Source organism: Parasteatoda tepidariorum, chromosome 4, assembly GCF_043381705.1.
Source record: "Parasteatoda tepidariorum isolate YZ-2023 chromosome 4, CAS_Ptep_4.0, whole genome shotgun sequence".
NCBI lineage: Eukaryota > Metazoa > Arthropoda > Arachnida > Araneae > Theridiidae > Parasteatoda > Parasteatoda tepidariorum.
This window is the reverse complement of record NC_092207.1, coordinates 59,860,281-59,880,009: the sequence shown is the minus strand read 5'-3', so window position 1 is coordinate 59,880,009 and position 19,729 is coordinate 59,860,281.

Genomic DNA, 19,729 nt, shown 5'->3' with positions numbered 1-19,729 from the left:
GTGCTTACTAGATATGTAGAGTTATGCTGTGTATTATTTTATTTATCAAAGTATTTTTAATGCTGGTTTCCCTATGTAGTGATACTGTGATACCCTATATTTTTTATTTCTTATTTTGAAATTGAAGAACTCTTAATTCTTCAGGCTAAGGTTTAAAGAAAATGCTAAGTTCTTATCATTCAACCCATTACTAAGTTAATACCAGTCATAATATATTTTCCAGCAAAGTTTTAGTTTTTACTGCATGCTGTAGAATTTTTTTTTTAAGTGAATATTTTTGACATGCTGTTCTAAGTAATTAACAAAAAATTTGAAACAATGAAAAGTATGTATATATATTTATGTATATACACACACAGGGGGATTATAATTTAAGTTTTAATGTGCTATAAAATAAAAAAGAACCACTGATCAGAAAGACATCAAATTTGAACGGAATATTATTGAAGAAGGGGGAAAACGTATGGCTTATGAAAAAAATATTCAAAAATTTTAGCAACTAATGACCCTGTAAACACAATAATTTAAAAGGGTTTGACAACAAATGGCAAATAAATTGTAAAACAATGGCTAACGTCAAACCAATAGTATTGTTCAGTGATCATGATTTTACAGATACTGTAAGTGATACTGTTAAACTCACCATCATATCACATAAGATGGGAAAAATCTGCTTTTAATTGTCCAGAGCCCAAAAACCACATAAAAGGCATCAATCAAATCAGTCTAAATTTTGTTAGACTTTCTCAAAACATGTTCAATATTCTGTCCTCTGTTTCCTGCTATAAGTTGAAATGATGAAATTACATGTTCTGTAACTGACCAAAGTGTCTCCAAGGACACATTCAGAATCTGTTGTGTCATGCGTGCCTGTTAAACAGCCATTCATTGTCCACTCGCATGTAAATAAATTCTAAGCAAAAGTCTCTCTTGCTAGCTGATGATCAGGAAGCAACTCATGCACATGGGTAAGTTTAGAAGAATATCACTCAAGGACGTTTCGTAAAATTTTATGCATCATGCTAACAGGCATAATGAATGTTCGGTTATATCCTGTGCACTGTTCACTACTGATCGATTCCTCCCACTTTGCTGTGACCACTTCTTCAGTTGATGTTGAACCAATTCTTTTTCTCTCTATCTGATTGCACATCAAAAGAACCTGTTTTTTGTAATTTCTGAATACTTTTCTTCAGACCCGCATCTGTTATCATGCCACTTCTCTTTATACCCTTGAATGTCTAGAACTTATGCAAAGCTGCTGGTTCACAGCCATCGTTCTTGTTTATCAAATTATTAAAGCTTTATAAGCTGAGTCTGATAGTTCATTGAGACAGTCATGGCATCCTTCCCAGATGCCAATCAATGAAAAGCTGCCTACTCGGTGTTTTAAAAAAAATGTAAATAGATGTAAGTTTTCCGTACATGTATTGCTAAAATTTTCCTTATGCCATACGCTTTCCCCCTTCTTCATTAATATTCGTTTCAAATTTGATGTTTTGTTGAGTGGTTCTTTTTTATTTTTATTTTATAGCATTTTGAAATTTAAACTTTTATTGAAATCATATTGTGTGTGTGTTAAATATGTATAATTTGCTTTGTAATGACCACCTTTAATTTTTCTTTGAATCCTTGTTAAAAATGATGTTAAATATACACATCATCAAAAAAAAATGTATCAGATATTAAAACTTGTAACTGTTTCAAAAATATATCTTTCCACAACTCTGTGTTTCTTCTGGCAATTTAACAGATTGTGAAGTATTCAACTCCATCTTTCTCTGTAGTGATTTGTTAGATTTCAATAGAAATTTTTTTTCCTAGCTAAAATATTGAATTTAGATTTCTAATATGTATGCTTTTATTTAATTTAATTTTTAACAAGGATTATCAAAATTTGCATTTAAAGCAGTCATAAAATATCATTACATATACATAGGCTACAATCATTCCTTTTCTATTAAATTATTAAGAACAGTTGTAGTAAGAGTGTGTACAGAAGTATTGGTATTTTTCTTTTAAACCATCTTATATTGTTTATTTTATTTGTTACATGAATTTATGAATATTTAATGAGGAAAGAATTTAATGTTCATTTTCTTTCAAACATTTTTTATTATCTTCCTGCGAAGTATTTCTTGAATTTTGAAACATCTATATGATTTGGTAATCTTAGCCATTCATTTATATAATATATCTAACCAAATTGCATTTAGCACTATATTCTTTCATATTTCTATGTGATATAGTTGTATGAGCAGCTATTCTATGTTTATTGTCTCTTTTACAATTGTATATTCGTTTTATGGGCTTTATTTCTATTATTTTTATGTTGTATTTAAAAATAAATAATTGTATGTCTATTTTTATTTATATTACTATAATTTTTTTTTTTTTAGTTCTGTCTTGTTTCATTTTAGTCAAAGAATGTCTGAATACTATTCTGTATTTTATTTACCTTATTTTAATACTTTTGCTGCCTCATTTTACCTTCAAGAAATTTGATTTACATGATCAATATAATTCAAAAAACTTATATGACAAAATTATTTGTATTTCATGTCGAAAGACTAAACATAAGTCTTAATGTCAATTTTCTGTTTAGAATAATAGTAGTTACTGAAATAATGCTTTTCTGATATTCTTCTAAAAGTATAACTATTTTATTCTATAAATTGGGGATGGGCATACTACTTAAAATATTTAAGCTCGAAAAATTCAAATTTCTAAAAAATCAAAAATACTTATTAATATTTATATATTTAGATCATAATAAGGGAGAATTTATTTAAAAACTTCTGATTTTAAAATTAGTCAACATAACTTATTAGATGCTATTCCTTCAACAATTAGAAAAAGTGTTTTTTTTTTTAGCAATTATAATTTTATTTAAAATAAAACATTCAGTTTTAGATATTGTAAGTTGCTATATATTTAATTTGCACGCTGTTTTCTATAAATCTTCAAAATTATGCAATTCAGTTTTAAAAAAGTTATTTAAAATTTTGTGATTAAAAAATGTGTAAGTAATTGCTTAGTATATATTATTCCCCTTTTTTTAAAATTTATTTCTTTTAATTCCCTTTATCATAGAAATATAACTTAAACTATTTTCCAAAACTAACGTACAGTGTGTGCTCAGATTATAATTTGCTTAGTAATTAGTTTAGTTTTTGTATATATTTTTTATAAACTTTCTCCACCTATGCTAACAAATTTTGTTTGTTAAAACTACCATGCCATACTACTTTTGTATATGAAATGCTTTATAATGAATGTTAACAATTTTAAGGTTAGGTATGTTGACTATTTTTTTCAATGAAAAATATTTATTATTTAAATTTTATTATGCAATAATCAAAATTATTCAATCCAGCTTTTCTTTTCATTATTTGAAAATAAATTTAAATATTTATAAATGATTTGTAACATAGATTTAATTTAACTAGGATAACATTTTAGAAGATTTTGTTGATTGATTTGCAAATGATGCCATCATATTTATGTTTTATAGAATGATAATATAACATTTTCCTTTAAACTTTGATAAATTACATATATACACATATAATAATAATAATAATAATAATAGACAGGAGNTATATATATGTATTTATATATATATAAGTTTAAACTTTATTTCTTGCAAAAAGGTTCTTACTATGTTTAAAAGATGTAATATAAATATAATCACTGCGATTCCTAGTGTGTACATAAGTGCAATATTTACAAAAACATATATATTCACAATGCTGAGTAACTATTCGGATTTTATCATTCCAACTTGCTAGTAATTTTTTAAGCTTACAATGTATGAGTTATAAATAATAAGGTAAATATTTACAATGGTATTTCTGCTTTGTTTAATAAAATATCTATAAAAAGTTTTTTTTTAAATGTTTTTTTTCCAACTAGGACCTCAAAATAGGTTTACTATGTTGATGAATTTAAATAAAATGAAAAATAAACATGTTTGTTAACGAGAAACCTGTCCAAGAAGGAGGTAGGATTGATTGATATGTACGCTTTTATCTACAATAGTCGTGACTCTTTTAAATTCTATATTTTGTTGAATAACGTCTTTCTTTTTTTTCCCCCAACAATTTAAATTTTTATGTATTTTAAGGAGTTTTATAATTTTTTTTTTGTCTTTCACCACAATATATTCACTTATACGAAATTTGGAAAGCGAAAAATGTAATGTTTTTTTATATGCAATTTTTTTTTTTTTACGTCTTTACCAAAGTTTCATTTGAGACAACGAAAGTCCAGATACGGAACTAACCATGAACATTTTACCCAGTTTCTAGTTCATAAAGCACATCACTTTTCTGCTGCAGATGAATGAAAAGAGGTTCGTAAGGTTATTGTAATATTTTATTGAATTTTAATTATTATTTGAAAGATGCATATGCCTTGTCTTCATGACCTGTGTGAAATCTCCACAACAACCTACTTTTAAAATGTTTGTCATATCGTTCTTGGTGTTAGGAAAAGAGACCTTCTAAGGTTATTGTTGATTGATAGTTACTTCTTGTAATCCTCTACCACTATGAAATTTATTAAAAAAACTGTCTCTTAGTACCTGAGAATCTTTGAGAGAGAAATTGAGAGATTTTTCTAAATAGTTAAATAAGACAATAAGATTTATTCCAAAATTCAAAAATGTTACTCAGCACCTTCCTCCTCTAAACTCTTCAATTGTTAAACGGATGTGTGTTTATGGATTTCTATATGTGCAATAAAAGTTAAGTTTGTATTTAAAATGTTCCACATAAATGTAATGTCTTTAACGTACACTTTCATGTTTCAGATAAATAATTATTTACTCATTGAAAAATAATTTTTTTTTAATCAGTTGAAGAATAACAATTTAGTTTACAATAAAAGATATTAGTCGTGTAATTTTTGGAGCATTATTTTTATCATACAAAAACATGTATTTACATTTGATTTAGTTCCTATTTTAAAAAAAAAAAAAAAAAAANAAAAAAAAAAAAAAAAAAAAAAAAAAAAAAAAAAAAAAAAAAAAATTGTGAAAGTATCATTACTCAGTATTGCGAATATGTTAGGTTCAATAAAAACAGACTATTACGTATGTTATAAATGTTACTTTCAAGTAAACTTATTTGTTCTCTCAAAAATGTTGTTGTGATTGATCTCAATTAAAATATATTTATTGAAATAGTTGTGTCTTTTCATTGAACCATAGAACGGTATCTCGCTCACACTTATAATGCACTTTTTTTCCCTCCCAAATTCAAAATCTCTTTATGGAGGGAACAAAATCTGATAGAATTTTTTTTTTCAAACGTGAACAGAATCTTATGTACATTGCTGATGAAATTTGAAATCCTGCATTCTATAGGATGGTTAGAAATTCTTCTTTGAATGTTCAATTCTTACAGAGTATCAAATGATCAAAAGTTTCGCACATTGCCTAGGCATTCTATGAAACTTCAAATAATAAACTGACAAAGTAGTACGAAATACATCGGGCATTCCATAATGCCTAGGTTATAAACATATGCAATATTATCCTTCCGTTTCAAATCTAAGTTATTCTAAGTTCCTTTACGTTTTTCAGAATTTAATATTGGAACACTGTAACATATTTGGTACCATAGATACTCTTTCTATTTCTTTAAGAGACTGAATTATTACTTCATGAATGTTTGCATGATCCTGAATACAGATTATCTTTATTTTGATGAGATTTCTAAACGGTTATTTAGTAAAAGATATTTTATAAAAGATATTTAATATATTAACAAAACTGCATGGGATATTTTAAAAACAAAGCAAAAGTTAATATCTATTCTGAGATATTCATTTTCATTAATGAATAAAGCAATATTTTATTAAAAGTCATAAGTGTGCGAACTCTTTTGAGAGCCACTTTATTCTCGTTTTTAAAGTTTGATGACTCAGGAACTATTTGACCGATTTTGTTCGAATTTTTATTTAATAATTTAAAATGACGTAGAAATTTGTATATCTTACATATCAAAATGCTTTTTCTAAGATAATAATCATAAATAATTATTTTTTAAATGGAAATATCTTAGGATAAATGAATTTTTATAATTGTGTGTGAAATATTTTCCTTTCGTTTAAATTGTTCTCGAGGTAAAGCAAAATACATCAAAAATGAAATAAAATTTAAGGCATCTAAACTTTTGATTGCTCTCGTGACCAAGCTATTGGGACCGTATTTCTAGAAAAAAGAATCCAAATCTGACGAAAAAAAATCAAGGCATTTTTATTCAGAGAGAAGTGCGTTTTTTGTGTCGTTTAATCTGCACATATACACAGCAAATTTAAGGAGAAGCCATTGAATCATTTAAACTAAGTTCTAGTATAAGGATATCTCATCATTAGATCAGAAATTATTTAGGTTATCTTTTTTACTTTGCTCACTGTACATACGCACATACTAGTACTTATGTGGTTTACAAATAATCATAAATATTTAGAAAAAGAAAAGATAAATCGGGATTAATAAAATAACCTTATCTGCATAACATAATAAAACATTTCGAACACACATTTTATTCGTATTTTAAACAAATTTTACTTTATGTTTAAAATAACTGTCTATAAAATTAAATAATAATTAAAATCTATCATACATGCTACATAGTTCTTATACAAAGCTTCAAATTATAGATGATCACGATTTTATGAGCGTTTTTAATAGTAACGGCCAACTTCAAAAAAATTAGCTTAAAAAAAAATCTTTCAACTTCTACTTTTATTCAGAAAACTAATATACGAGCGTAGCTAGTATACACCACCCACGAAAGGACAGGAAAAAAAAAAAAGTTTGTGGCACTCTTTATTCAAAATCACACTAATCATAAGAATGGGATGAAGTCGTGAATAGAAATTGTCACCATTTTCATTATTGATTTCATTATTTCATAATGATCATTATTGAAAAAATAACATTTACACAATTAATTTGTGCTAGAGCATTGTTTTCGAACCAGAAAGAAAATTTGTAGTTTCAAGGGTATGGTTTCAAGTTCAATTTCGTATAAAGGCTCTTCGAAAATTTTGCAATACATAAAAATAAGTTTTTTTAATTCTTTAAAGAAGGGATCAAATGCAAATTTCGTTCTGGGGTCCGTAAAATCTTTTTTCAGCCTTGACACAGACTCTCAGCTTTTTTAGTTGAGCTGACCCCCAATTTTGCAAGTAAAAAACAATTAACCCTGAAGCCTATTTATTAACTGTTAAATATACAAATGAAAAAAGTAATGACAATTGACATCGATTATAAGCATATGCCGAATAAGATATACGCCAATAGACATTAGCAAATGCTTAAAAAGAATTTAAAAAAATATTTTTATCTCTTAAAGAAAACAACTTCATTTGCAACTACTTAGGTATCACAACTGTAGTAAAACTCAAAAACAAGTTTTAGAAAATATTAATAGGAATTTATGTATATTGTTTTCCACGAGAAAAACAAAATTTCACTCTGAATTTGAACTGGATAATTTCAGTCTCAAATCCCTCTCAAAACTTGATTTATTTCTATATTTATTTTTCAAAAAAGAAAAGTGAAAGGGCTAGTTTATATAGTTTAGCATGTTATACAGCTCGTCCACAGCCCAGTACCATTCGGCCGATGTGTTGGGTACCATTGGTTTAGATTATGCTTTTCAAAATTCTTTGAAAAACATAGTTTATTACCAGTGAAGTTAAATTTAGTTCAAAATCCATTTAGTGAGTCTGTTGAAAAAGTTCTTGACTTTTGTAATTTACCTTCCGAGTCAAACTTTTCAATTACCTTAGGAATAAAAACAACTTAAAGAAATAGATTAGAAGTTAAAAAAAAGAATAGCGAAAAGATCAGTGTTAGAGAAAATAAGAATATTCTTTATGATGTGGTAAACGTGTACTTATGAAAGCGAAACTTTAATTTTCAAATTTATTTCTTTTCTTTGGAAGTATCTGCTATCTTCAGATATTTCCTCAACATTTATCTCTAGGTTTCCTCTTACTCCCTTTTTCCCAAGTCGGCCGTTCCTCAACTTCTGCAAATGGAACAAAAATAAGAAAACAAAAACAGGGAAAGGTACTCTTCTTGCCGACAGATAGGCTTGGAAAGAAGAAAATGTTCCCTTTCGATTCTTGTAAATGTAGACTTGTGTAACGAAAGATAAAGTGATGGAACAGAAAGTTAAGAATGTTCTGATATTTAACTTTTCTTTCAAGAAATTCTTCAAACATTGGTATCGCCCGCAGTTGCAAGCACAAGATTTATTGGTCTAGAAACAATGCTGGTTTCAGTCTAAATCATATTTATGTAATAAAATTTTTTGACATATTTTCTTGCGAAATACATTTTTATTTGAAGAAATTTTTTTTTCTTGCTTAATTATGTCAATATCCATATTTAAATTAAAATTAAGCAAATAGGATAGAAAGATGTAAACTACAATAGTAATGATCAAAGTTAAGAGAATTTCCAATTTTTGTCCAACCGCTACAGGATTGATTTCAATAAAACTATTATAACACTAAACATAAATTATCCTATAATGCTGAGCATAATAATATCTCTGCGTATATATTGTTAATAAGACGATTTGGTTTTACTAGAGCTTCACTAATGGGTTATTAACGATGAATTAAGATATTTTTATGATTAACTGAAGATAATGCTTGCTCATGCGTATGACATGTGCTATTATGATATTAAAAGTAAACCATTCCCGCAACGGCCCGCTATGAGCCAAGAGGGTCATGAACTTCAATTCGAGGTAAAGACCTCAATTTCGAGAATAAGGGCATGATTGTGGTAATGCGATCAGTATTACTTACACGTTGCTTTTACTTCTCAGACAAAGTCCCATCGATTTGAAGCTGGATGGATTTCAAGCCATGGCTGAGGATTGATCCGTCGCAATGACAGCTCATTGCCCTTTAACAACTGAGCGATCGAGGTTCACTGTACTACTATATTGTCACAATTTAGATGGGAGGGCAGAGGGCGATTGTAACTACTCGGCCTCCACACCACGTTTCCAAACCGTTCAACATTGCGCGAACGTTTAGAAGACATTTAGTTTGAGAGGATTTCGAGCCACAAAGACACGATAGAAATGAGTCGATCAATTAGCCAGACGTACTAGAACAAGTTGTTACTCATCACTCCGTCTGATCGGTAATAACAAGATGAATCTAAAATGAGTTCCAATATACATATCATGCATTGTATTTCTCCTAATTTCGTACTGGAAATGAGAGATCCTTGTGACATATAAGTTAATTTTTCTACTATTTGCTTGTTTTATCTACAGGTTCTAGTTGGTTCTACTTATTTACTTGTTTACTTTTTATTATTTTATAATCGGCGTTGAACAAGCCGACTTAATTCTGAGTTTATGACTAGCAATGTTTAACTCCGAAACTTTGTAATTTTGTACCCAACCAAGAAAGCAAGGGAACTCCTGAATCAAGCATTGGGGCAAACTAGCTTTCGTGAATTACTTTTTGATAGAACAAATCAGCATTTTCGTTTCCACGAAAACCACGAAATGTTTCTAAGCTTAGAACGATGGTAAGGGGATTCTAACGTATTATTCGTCAATCACTGAGGATATTTCACGTCAGCACTGTAGTCGGTGCGAGCCGGGAGTAGAATTCGAATCAACTAACCACCGCTTGGATTTAAACCTGCGTCATCTCATTGGGAGTCGAAAGCTCTATACATGCAATGGGAGTGGAAGGGCAAGTTGCAATGATCTCCCGAATTCAGATTATGTGCTTCAGAGTACTCAGAGTCCGCCTTATGATATATCCTCAATTTCTAGAAACTCATTGATTTGTTGTGTGGGCGAATGAACAAATTAAGATCTTTCTGTCAAAAACATGAAGAACTGTAGGCCTCTCCAGAATAGTCTGTTGATTTTGAAAAATAACGAATTTTATTTTACTGTGCAATTTTGTAATTTTGTCTAAAATAAGATTTATATGCAGATCATAATTATTTTAGTATATTTAGATTAAATCATACTGGAGTGAATTATTGTAGATTTTCTTGACATCAAAGAAGACTTTGAGCACCTTAAAGAGATGTATATGTTCCACAAGTCTTAGATAAGTCTGGCATCACATTTAGAACTATGAATATGAGTTAGAGAGAGTCAGTCAAACATCTCCGTTGATAGGTTTATTATGAAAATATTTTCTTAAACTATACACAGTAATGTGTAACAAAGATTTTCTCTAATTTTTATTATCCAGTTTTGTATTTTAAGTCACATGGAATCTATGATGTAGTTTTTACTAACATGAAATTTAAACTTTACTTCCTAAATAAGTTATCTGCATTCATATTGTTAAGTGTTTCACACGATAAAAAGAATTCAGGATGCTCTTGGAAAATGTTGAGCAGCTCATTTGCACCAGTAATATTTGCGACAAAAGTAATAAGCAATTTTAAGAATTCGGATAGTTTCCACCTTAAAGTAGAAATTTTCCTGAGAATAACCTGGAATTTTTTTTGAAGAACTCAAAAACATTCCCAGCAAAAGCCAGTAGCATTTCAGGAATAAATCAACAACTTTGAGCTTTTTAAGTCACATTTAACTATGAAATGTGTCTAGTTGATCTACATTGTAAAAAATACCATCAAAAATGATTTCGCCCATTAAAATTCATGGGCCTTAATTTGCAAAAAGCTAAATCTCTTAAATTCACGGGCAAGTACATTTTTAGTATTATTACTTTCCCACCCTCTAATTTTTACATTGCACTCGAATTTCTTTATGTGACCTCCAGAAACACGCCGAATATCCATATCAAGCATGAATGTAAGCTATACCATGGATGCAAGCTGTCTAATGTTCATGTAGATATGATGCCGTTCACGTAGAGAAACATAGTGTTTATGCACTGTTATCTAAACCAGTGGTTCCCAAATTATGTTCTGCAGAAATCTAAGACTCCATAGAAGAGATAAAAAGAGGGAGTTTCCGCGAATTAATACTTTTTATAAACAGTGGTGAGATTTGAAAACTTAGATTATATTTAGATGCAACCTATAATTCCTATTTATTTAATCTTTCAGTTGCTTTTAAGAAATTATTTCAAGTAAAATGCCAAAGAAATAGAAAGGACATTTTTTAAAAAGAGAGTATAATATTTCTAATAAAAATATATTCAACAAATTATGCAAAGAACAAGGATTTATTAAATATAACTCTTTTCATATCAAAACAAAATAACTAATATTTTTAATAAAGAAACATGTTTCCTTAATTACCTTTCTTAATGTTTATAGTAGTTCTTGTAAGTTTTCATTTCGAAATAAACCATAATTAGTCTTATTTTATTTCTTTTCAATTAACGTATAAATGCGGAAAATAAATCCATAACTGGTCTAGACATAGAACAAAGGGTGCAAATTCTGTCAGACATAAAATAGAAGTTAGGATTTTTTATTGTAAAAAATAAAAAGTCTTCATACCTCTAAATAAATATTTTAAAATAGTCTTATATAGGTTACAACATTCACAATTACCTTAATAAATTTTATTCATAAAGTCGAAGCTCCGCTGGAAGAAGGTTGATTATTTACGGTTCTGTAGCCGAAAAAAATTGGGAATCTGAACAACTCGTCCCCAATCATATCTTGTATGATCGTAACCATGATTCTATCCCATGAGAGCTATCAGCAGACATTTATATAACAGTGTCTGCTTGAAAGAGTTGTGTGTTCCAGTAGTCCAGGTTCACCAATGGAAGATTGTATAAAGTAGAAACTCCACACTTATATAAGGAAATATGAAAACCTGTGTAGTCCGCGTTGGGAGTCAAATTTCCCGGTCTGCCGATCACGAGATTGGAAGCTTAGCCCTCTGTGTTAATGTATGTAGGTGTAAAAGACTAACACCGGCTTCATCACAGAATTTAGAATAACTAAGTAATCAGATTACTTTGATGTCCATGGTTTAATCATTAATGTAAACAAATGTAATGTAGAATTCCCATAGTTAAAAGCATAGATAGGAAGAAGTGTTTCCAACCACAAAAAATATTTTATCGCTGAGTTCAGGAAATTTCTCGCTTTTCATATTTTCTCAGGAATCTGATGAAAACCTGTAAGATTGCTGGAAATAATGTGTGACATTATATAATTCTTACTGTGTACGCCTAATGTGCAACTAATAAATAATTGAAAATGGGTAGCAATTATTAAATGCTTGAAAATATTTTTTTAAAAAGAAAACGAAAGATTGCGAAATTCCATTGACTCCAGTCACATTTTTCTAAACATGAAATTACAGAAGATTCGACTTCACTCTTTCCCAAAACTTTTCTCATTATTCATGAAAGTAACTTTTCAAATATTTCGTTCTCGCACCATGGCAACACGAAGAAGAACATTTTGCTGCAGGCCAATGAGCGGAAAAGAACTTTTAAATCTTCGAGCTAAAAAATAATGAAGTATTTCACTAGTTTCATTTCCACCACATACTTTTCATGAATCGCTATAATTTTTTACAGTTAGCTATGTATTCTTTATTTTCTAACATTAATGCCAGGGGAAAAAATGCTATTTTCATGGGTGGAAAAAAGATGCAGAAAATTCAACCAGATGAGATTCTCAATTTTTTTTAAACATACGTAAGAAAAAAGATGCATATTCATTTTAAAATTTTATTTGGACCCATTTTTCAAAGTTAGAAGTGCAGAAAAAAAGAACGAATCAATATTATATATAAAAAGAGTTAGTCAACTTTAATTCGATTAATTGGTTAAATCATAAATTTAACCATTTTAATTTGGTTAAATATATGAACACTCCTACAGAAAAAAAGACCTTTTTTACGAGATTATTTTTTTTTGTTCTAATAATAATAAAGACTAGCACAAAGAAAAAAAGATTCATTTTGATACATAACCAAAATGTTGTAATGTTTTAGTATTACATTTCAGATTTTAAACTTAGACGAAAAACGTACTTTAATTAATCGTAGTTCTAAAGCAACTGGAATATGCATAAAGTTGCACAATAGAATTTTAAAAAATTTGGTGTGATGTTAATTCATTAAGAAAAAAAAAAAAAAAAAAAAACTAAATTCAGTGGCGCGACAGCCCATAGAGGGCTAAGGCCTACTGTGCCCATCTCAGTTTTCTTGACCTTGGGCTCCGGGGATCACTAAAATATTTAGAAATCAATAAATTTTAAAAATTTGAAATAAAAATAAAAATTAATTTTAATTCATTGCTACTCAATGAGATCAGTATTACATAGCGCTCAAATTTCGCTTTTAGTTTTGTAATTTTTCAAAGTTTAAATTTGTTGTTAAATAAAAAGTGTTAAAGATTATTCTCTCGACAGAGTTTATAAATTGAGCCAAATTGTGTTTTGACTTATATATATATTCAGCATTATTAATTATAGGATGATTTCAGAGCAGAGGACAGTAAAAAATGATAATTTTCTTTTGATAAGTAAAATTATTGTACATTACTTATCAAAAAAAGTAAAATTATTGTATATTGGATAAGTAAAATCATTGCATATAAAAATTTGGTGCAAAAGACATAGAGAAACGAATTTTTTTTCTGCTATATAAATTGTCACATAACTTTGTTCTCAACTTTGGTTTCTTTCATTTTAATTAAATCGACTCGTAATGTTCTCAAATGCGTTGATCTTTGGGATCTACTTTTTCTAGTGGACATGGATTCACCAAAGTTAGAGCTGACGGGTCAAACGTCATAATTAAAGATAATATTTTACATTTATTTTTTTTTATACACATTTAAGGCTTTTGAAGTAAGTGAAAATCCGATCATGAGATCAAAAGTTATTTAGCGTGCTCACATTTTTTATCTACTGTACAATATTCTTTGCTTAAAGCAGAATCGTTTGAAGTTATTTTATTCCCAATTATTCGTAATCATTTCTCCTATCACACAAAATTATCTTATTTTCCTTAAGCATGTTGAGTATTCATTGATGTTTAACTTTGGAGGGGAAATCTGAATCCTGAAAAATTTAGTATTCATTGTAAACGATAATGTCTTGTGGGATTATAAGTATTCTCGAGATGTAGGGTTGAGGTTCTCCACATCCCATGAGAAGGTACAAATGGGAGATAATATATGGATCAGTCTATGCTTGCTACCTAAAAATCAAACAGTGACTTAATACTGCACAACTCCTTTGATAGCTGTGTGGAGGAAAATGAATACCGCTGAGGTTTTAAGTATTCATTTATGCAAATCTTTGATGAACTAGATTGCTTGAAGCACAGATTAAGCATTGTTCCTAAATGCCAAATAGCTAGGTCATCAGAATAACTAACAGGCTAAATTTTCTTCATACGTTGAATTTGAGACATTGTTCTTCATTATTGTATTCAAGTTGTTCAAGTATTGTGATGAATTATTCAGATATTGTTAATTAAGTTGGCCCGAATGGATGTGCTTCCAACAAAATCAAGTGGAAATTTCAGCACATGAAATAAATATTTGTGCGTTTAAAACAATCTTTTAAAATGTTTCCATAAAATTAAAATGTAGGTTGGTTTTACGTTTTTAAGGTTATAAGGTTTTGATATGATTTAATTTCAGATTATGCTTAAAAAACGCTCTTGAATGTTTATTTTTAACAGGGTATTTTTTATTTTTTTTTCTTCACATCCCAGAAACCATTTTCAGATGTTGAAACATTAATAAACTTCCCGTATGGTATAACCTTTCAGATTTCTGGTATTCATAATTTAGACAATGTTCTCTTCATGGGTTAAACAATTGAATAATTTATTAAAACATGTACTAAACAATATCAAACAAAAATATCTTCAAACGCTGAACTGGAAGAGCCTGTAAAAGTTTTGTTGCAAACTGTTTCTCGTTTTTTGCTACAATTTTACATTTGTTGATTTATTGTTTTGGCTTTACTGTTGCATTACCTGATTGAAAACTAGGAAGTTTTCATTAGCATTTAATAATTATTATTCAGTTTTAAATTTTAATTGGTAATTTGTAGTGAATTAGTAAGTATATAATCGACTTTAAGTCAGCTAATAGCTGTTATCTTGCTTGGTTAATGGTAATCTTCAATCCTTTTGTTATCTTCAAAAGTTATTTCCGTTTTCGCAATTAATAATTTCATATACAAGTTTTAAATTATTGAAATTTTCCTGTTTCAATTAGAATCATATTTTTGAAACAAACCGTCAAATCTTGACTGCCGGGGTAATTTTATATTCATTAATTCTGGGTTGCAAATAGTAGCTCTTCGGGGAGGTTTTTATTCTGAACACAGTTCGAAGTGCGAAATTAAAAAAATGCACAGAACTCAAATTAAACGAAGAATTTTGTACTCAACATAATCGTTACGGGACAAATTCCCGGTTTTTGGATGGCTGAGTATATTACAAATGTCAGGCATATCTTCGCATTTAGAACACTTAAGTGGCTTCAAATAACGTTAATCTAATACTACAATTAAAAATTTTTGTGATCTTTGTAAGAATAATCTTAATATCTAAGAGTCGTCTTTTAGAACCTAATTTTCAGAAAAAAGTGCTAAGTGATCTAAGGAAATGGAGAACGTCGCCATCGAGTGTTTTGCAAAAAAACAGGGCTGTTTGGTTGCAATGTTGACTGGAGTGAGGTAGAACTGCTTTTATTAAGTTTTATCATCATGAAATGAGTCAATTTGTAAAACTTGATGTCACTTTGAAACTCATAGGAATTATTGATACATTGTTCATATTATTTCTATTTGTGCTGCATATAGTACAGTTGTGATTATAGAAATTTTATACCTTAATTTATATGCTTTGGTTATTTCACTCAATCATTGTAACGATGTGTCAAATTAACTAGTATGCGATATTGACTAAATAGCGAGGGGGATATTTTTAGTGTGTCTGTCTAAGGAATATCTCTCTATGCACTGTCGGCGACTATCGATACGTGGTGGCATTTATATTTGGAAAGCTCTAATTTCTTTCTCTTTTTTTTGTTTCTTTCGATATCAATTCAAGTAACTCAACTTATAAAATAAAAATTTCTAGGATGATAAATAAATTTTCAATCATAATCATTATTTAAGGCAAAAAAAGTATTCGAGATAAAAAATACTTGAAATTGAAATAATTTTAGAACAAAGTGGAATTTTTTAAAACATCACGTTTAGTATACAAATAAAAATACCGTTTCAGCGCTTCAAAATTTAACTCTGTAGTTGTATCACTGCGAGTTGCAGACTGGCCCACTGGATATTTTTTTTACTAATAGTTTATCAGTTAATAATTCTCTATCGGTCGGGATAGCCTGGTTGGAAGGGCACTGGGTCCATGTCCAAGCGTTCGTGGGTTCGATCCCTACCGGTCGAAGACTCCCCTTGCAGTAAATGGTGACCGATGCACGTTAAATCGGTCGAGTCGCAAAGTCCTCCATGTTCCCATAACAAATCAATATCTCTGGGCATACTGATCTAGGAGTTTCTTTGTCTTCTGGATTGGTTCAAAATTACAAGGCTACTGAGTTGAACAGTAGTAGTCGTAAACTCAAAATTGGGTCGGCAGTTCAACGACGGATATAACGACGACATAATAATTCACAAAATAATTTCTTTATTTCATCGTACTTTCTGTAAATTTTTCTACACACCTTCATAACATTCAGTTTCTAAGTCTTGTGGTTTTCGAGCAGCAGAACAAAATGTAACCTCAAGTTGAACACTAAAAACAGCGGCTTGCGATTTTTTAATACAGAAAGAAACTATCAAGTGAAATTTTTTTTTTCAATTAACTATCTCTTCATAATAATAATAGTTATTTTAATCTTATAAGTTTTTAGTTAATAAATTAATATTATTATTGTTCAAAATTCTATGACATCCCTCATTCTGTTATCTTTGTTTAAATTAGAGACATTATCTAATAAATATGAAAGAAGACTGATCCGAATAATGAAATTTAAGCGCCATGCATCATTTATAAAATGCAGAAGGAAAAGGTCTGGATAATGTAATACTTGATTTAATTTCTAAACCTAGCGATGGTGATTAAATTTTGTGAAAACTACCAGAACAATTGAATTTATTCATATAATTTTCTTTATTTTATTGTATTTATCATAAAATTATAGTAGGTAAAATAATGGAATTTCCAATAAAAAATGACTGAAAATTTTTGTTTCTTAAAAGTATGTGAAAGTTTACAAAAACTAATCTCAGTATCAACAAAAATATATTTTCTTTCAACTTTTATTTAACTAAACTTAGTTTAAAAGTACTGAACCATTTGTTAAAAAATTGGTTAATTAAAATTTTTTCGTAATTCCAGCTTACTGTTAAAAAATTGGTTAATTAAAATTTTTTCGTAATTCCAGCTTACTGTAGAATTTATGTTATGTTATGCATTTATTGATATCTTGATCATGAAATAAAGTGAATAAGACTCAAATGAATAGATACTTATATGCTATACAGTAATATACAGTCAGCAAAAAAAGAAAAGAAGCTGATAACTTTTATGACGTTTCATTCTTTAAAGTTCTTTGGTAATATTTTAATCAAATATGTAGGGGAGAGGGGGGCACATGTGAAATTTTTTTTTATTTCTTCATTTTTCAAGAAATATCATCAATGTCTCACAGTAAAGAAGTTCATATGTTTAAATAGTCTTTTCTTTGCCTTATGGAATTTTTTGAGATTTTTCAATAAAATATTTCTTTACTTTATGATATTTTAGAAAAATGACTTCAATTGTTCCCATGTGTCCTTATGGGGGGTACATATGAAAAAGATTAAAAACACAAAGCAATCATCATATTTAAAGGAAAAAATTCTTAAATATAACAGATATAGATGCATATTATACTGAAGGGGTTATAGTGAATTTAAATTGTACAACAGTACTGTCAATAAGAAAATAATTTTTCTGATGTACAAAATTTTTTTTCGCTGTTGGGATTTTCGCAACTTGATGTTCCTCAGGAGTAGTAATGGGCCTTTTTCTTTATTCTCTGATACTTTTTCATGCTTTCTTTTTCATTTTACTCTCATTCATTTCATTTTACTTCTTGTAATCATTATATAACACAAAATTGTTGACCAACCATTTAATAAAAAAACCTTTTTTAAAGAAAAAAATTAACAATTAATAAATTAATCATGAAAATTAAATAATAATAATTTTAAATGCATACATATTTTTTAGTTTTATAATATCATGAGGATTATAATCTTAATACTATGTAGGGGCACATGAAAACTTTAACATCTACCCCAGATGTTTTGTTCACAAGTGCCCCATCATCTTTCTTAAAACTAACTTTAAAAATAAATAATTTTTAATTGATAAAACGAAATAATTGTCATGAACTTACCTGAATGTTCATATAGTGGTCTGCAATAGTTAATTTTAGCTTATTAGTTGATTTATACTATGTTTTCACTTAAAGAAGCGAGTGATTATAATATATACAACACCAGCTGATACAAAGAAATTGTCAGAATAGAACAACAAAATAGCTCATTGTTCTGAAAGTTTAGCAGAGAGGTAGGACTAGTACTGCTCTCAATTGAAAATTTTTCAAGATTTTTTATTTCAAATCATATTGGCGAAACATACCATGTTCACATGTGCCCCCCTCTCCCCTATGACACTTAACAATAACCGTACTTTCCTGAGGAAACATGATGTCTTTCTTTTTCTCATCAAGATCGGATTAATCAGTCCCAAAAGAATGGAAGCACCACCAAAACAATTAAAAAATTTGTTACTCTAATGCAGGGGTCTCCAACCTTCTTGTACCTAAGAGCAAATACCAGAATATCGGTCGAATGGCGGGCACCATTTATTTTTTCAAGATAAATGTATAGTTGATAGACATAGGTGCATATAGTGCTCCATATAGTGCACAAAAAATGTTGTTCTAAAAATTAATTTAACATATGAATATAATTAGTATTAATATTCTTGTGTAAAATAAATGATTACTAAATTGCTTTCAAAACATACGAAGCATAAAAATTATTTATAAAATACAGTCAGTGTGGTGTTTGGCATGGCATTTCGCTGGCCAGCGTTATATAATTGTGAGAATATGATGCTCTTTTTAAGAATGGAATTTATTCCTTCAACTATATTCCAGAATTTCTCATGTGATATAATAGTTTTGAGGATAATGTCATTCTGAAGATCCACAATTTCTAATTCTGAAATGTACGTTGCTATTACGGTTACGTTTATTTGGTTGGTAAAAGGATTAACAAAAAGTTATCAAAGGCTCAATGATATTAAATTGTTGAAAGCGCTTTTTAAATTGATCTTCAAGCAATTGGAAGTTGATGACAAATGTTAATAAGTCAATTTCACTGTCACCTATCATTTTTTTCATGTTTGGAAAATGCACAAGAGACTTCACTTTCAAATGTGATATCCACAAAACTAGCTTAGCTCTGAACGAGTTTATAGCCTCTATCATTTTTGCTTTATGTTTGTCCTTTCCCTGCAGCTCCAAGTTCAAATTATTTAGTTTTTCCATTGTGTCCGTTATGAAAGACAAATCTGCTAGTCCAAAAAGATCTCTTAGTTCCAAAAATGTTTGATTTTTGGTTACAAGGTAATTTTTTATTTCTCCAATTAAATGTAGAAATCTATCAAGTACTTTACCTTTACTGAGTCAGCGTACCTCAGTATGTAATTCCATAGCATAAAATTTGCATAGCATT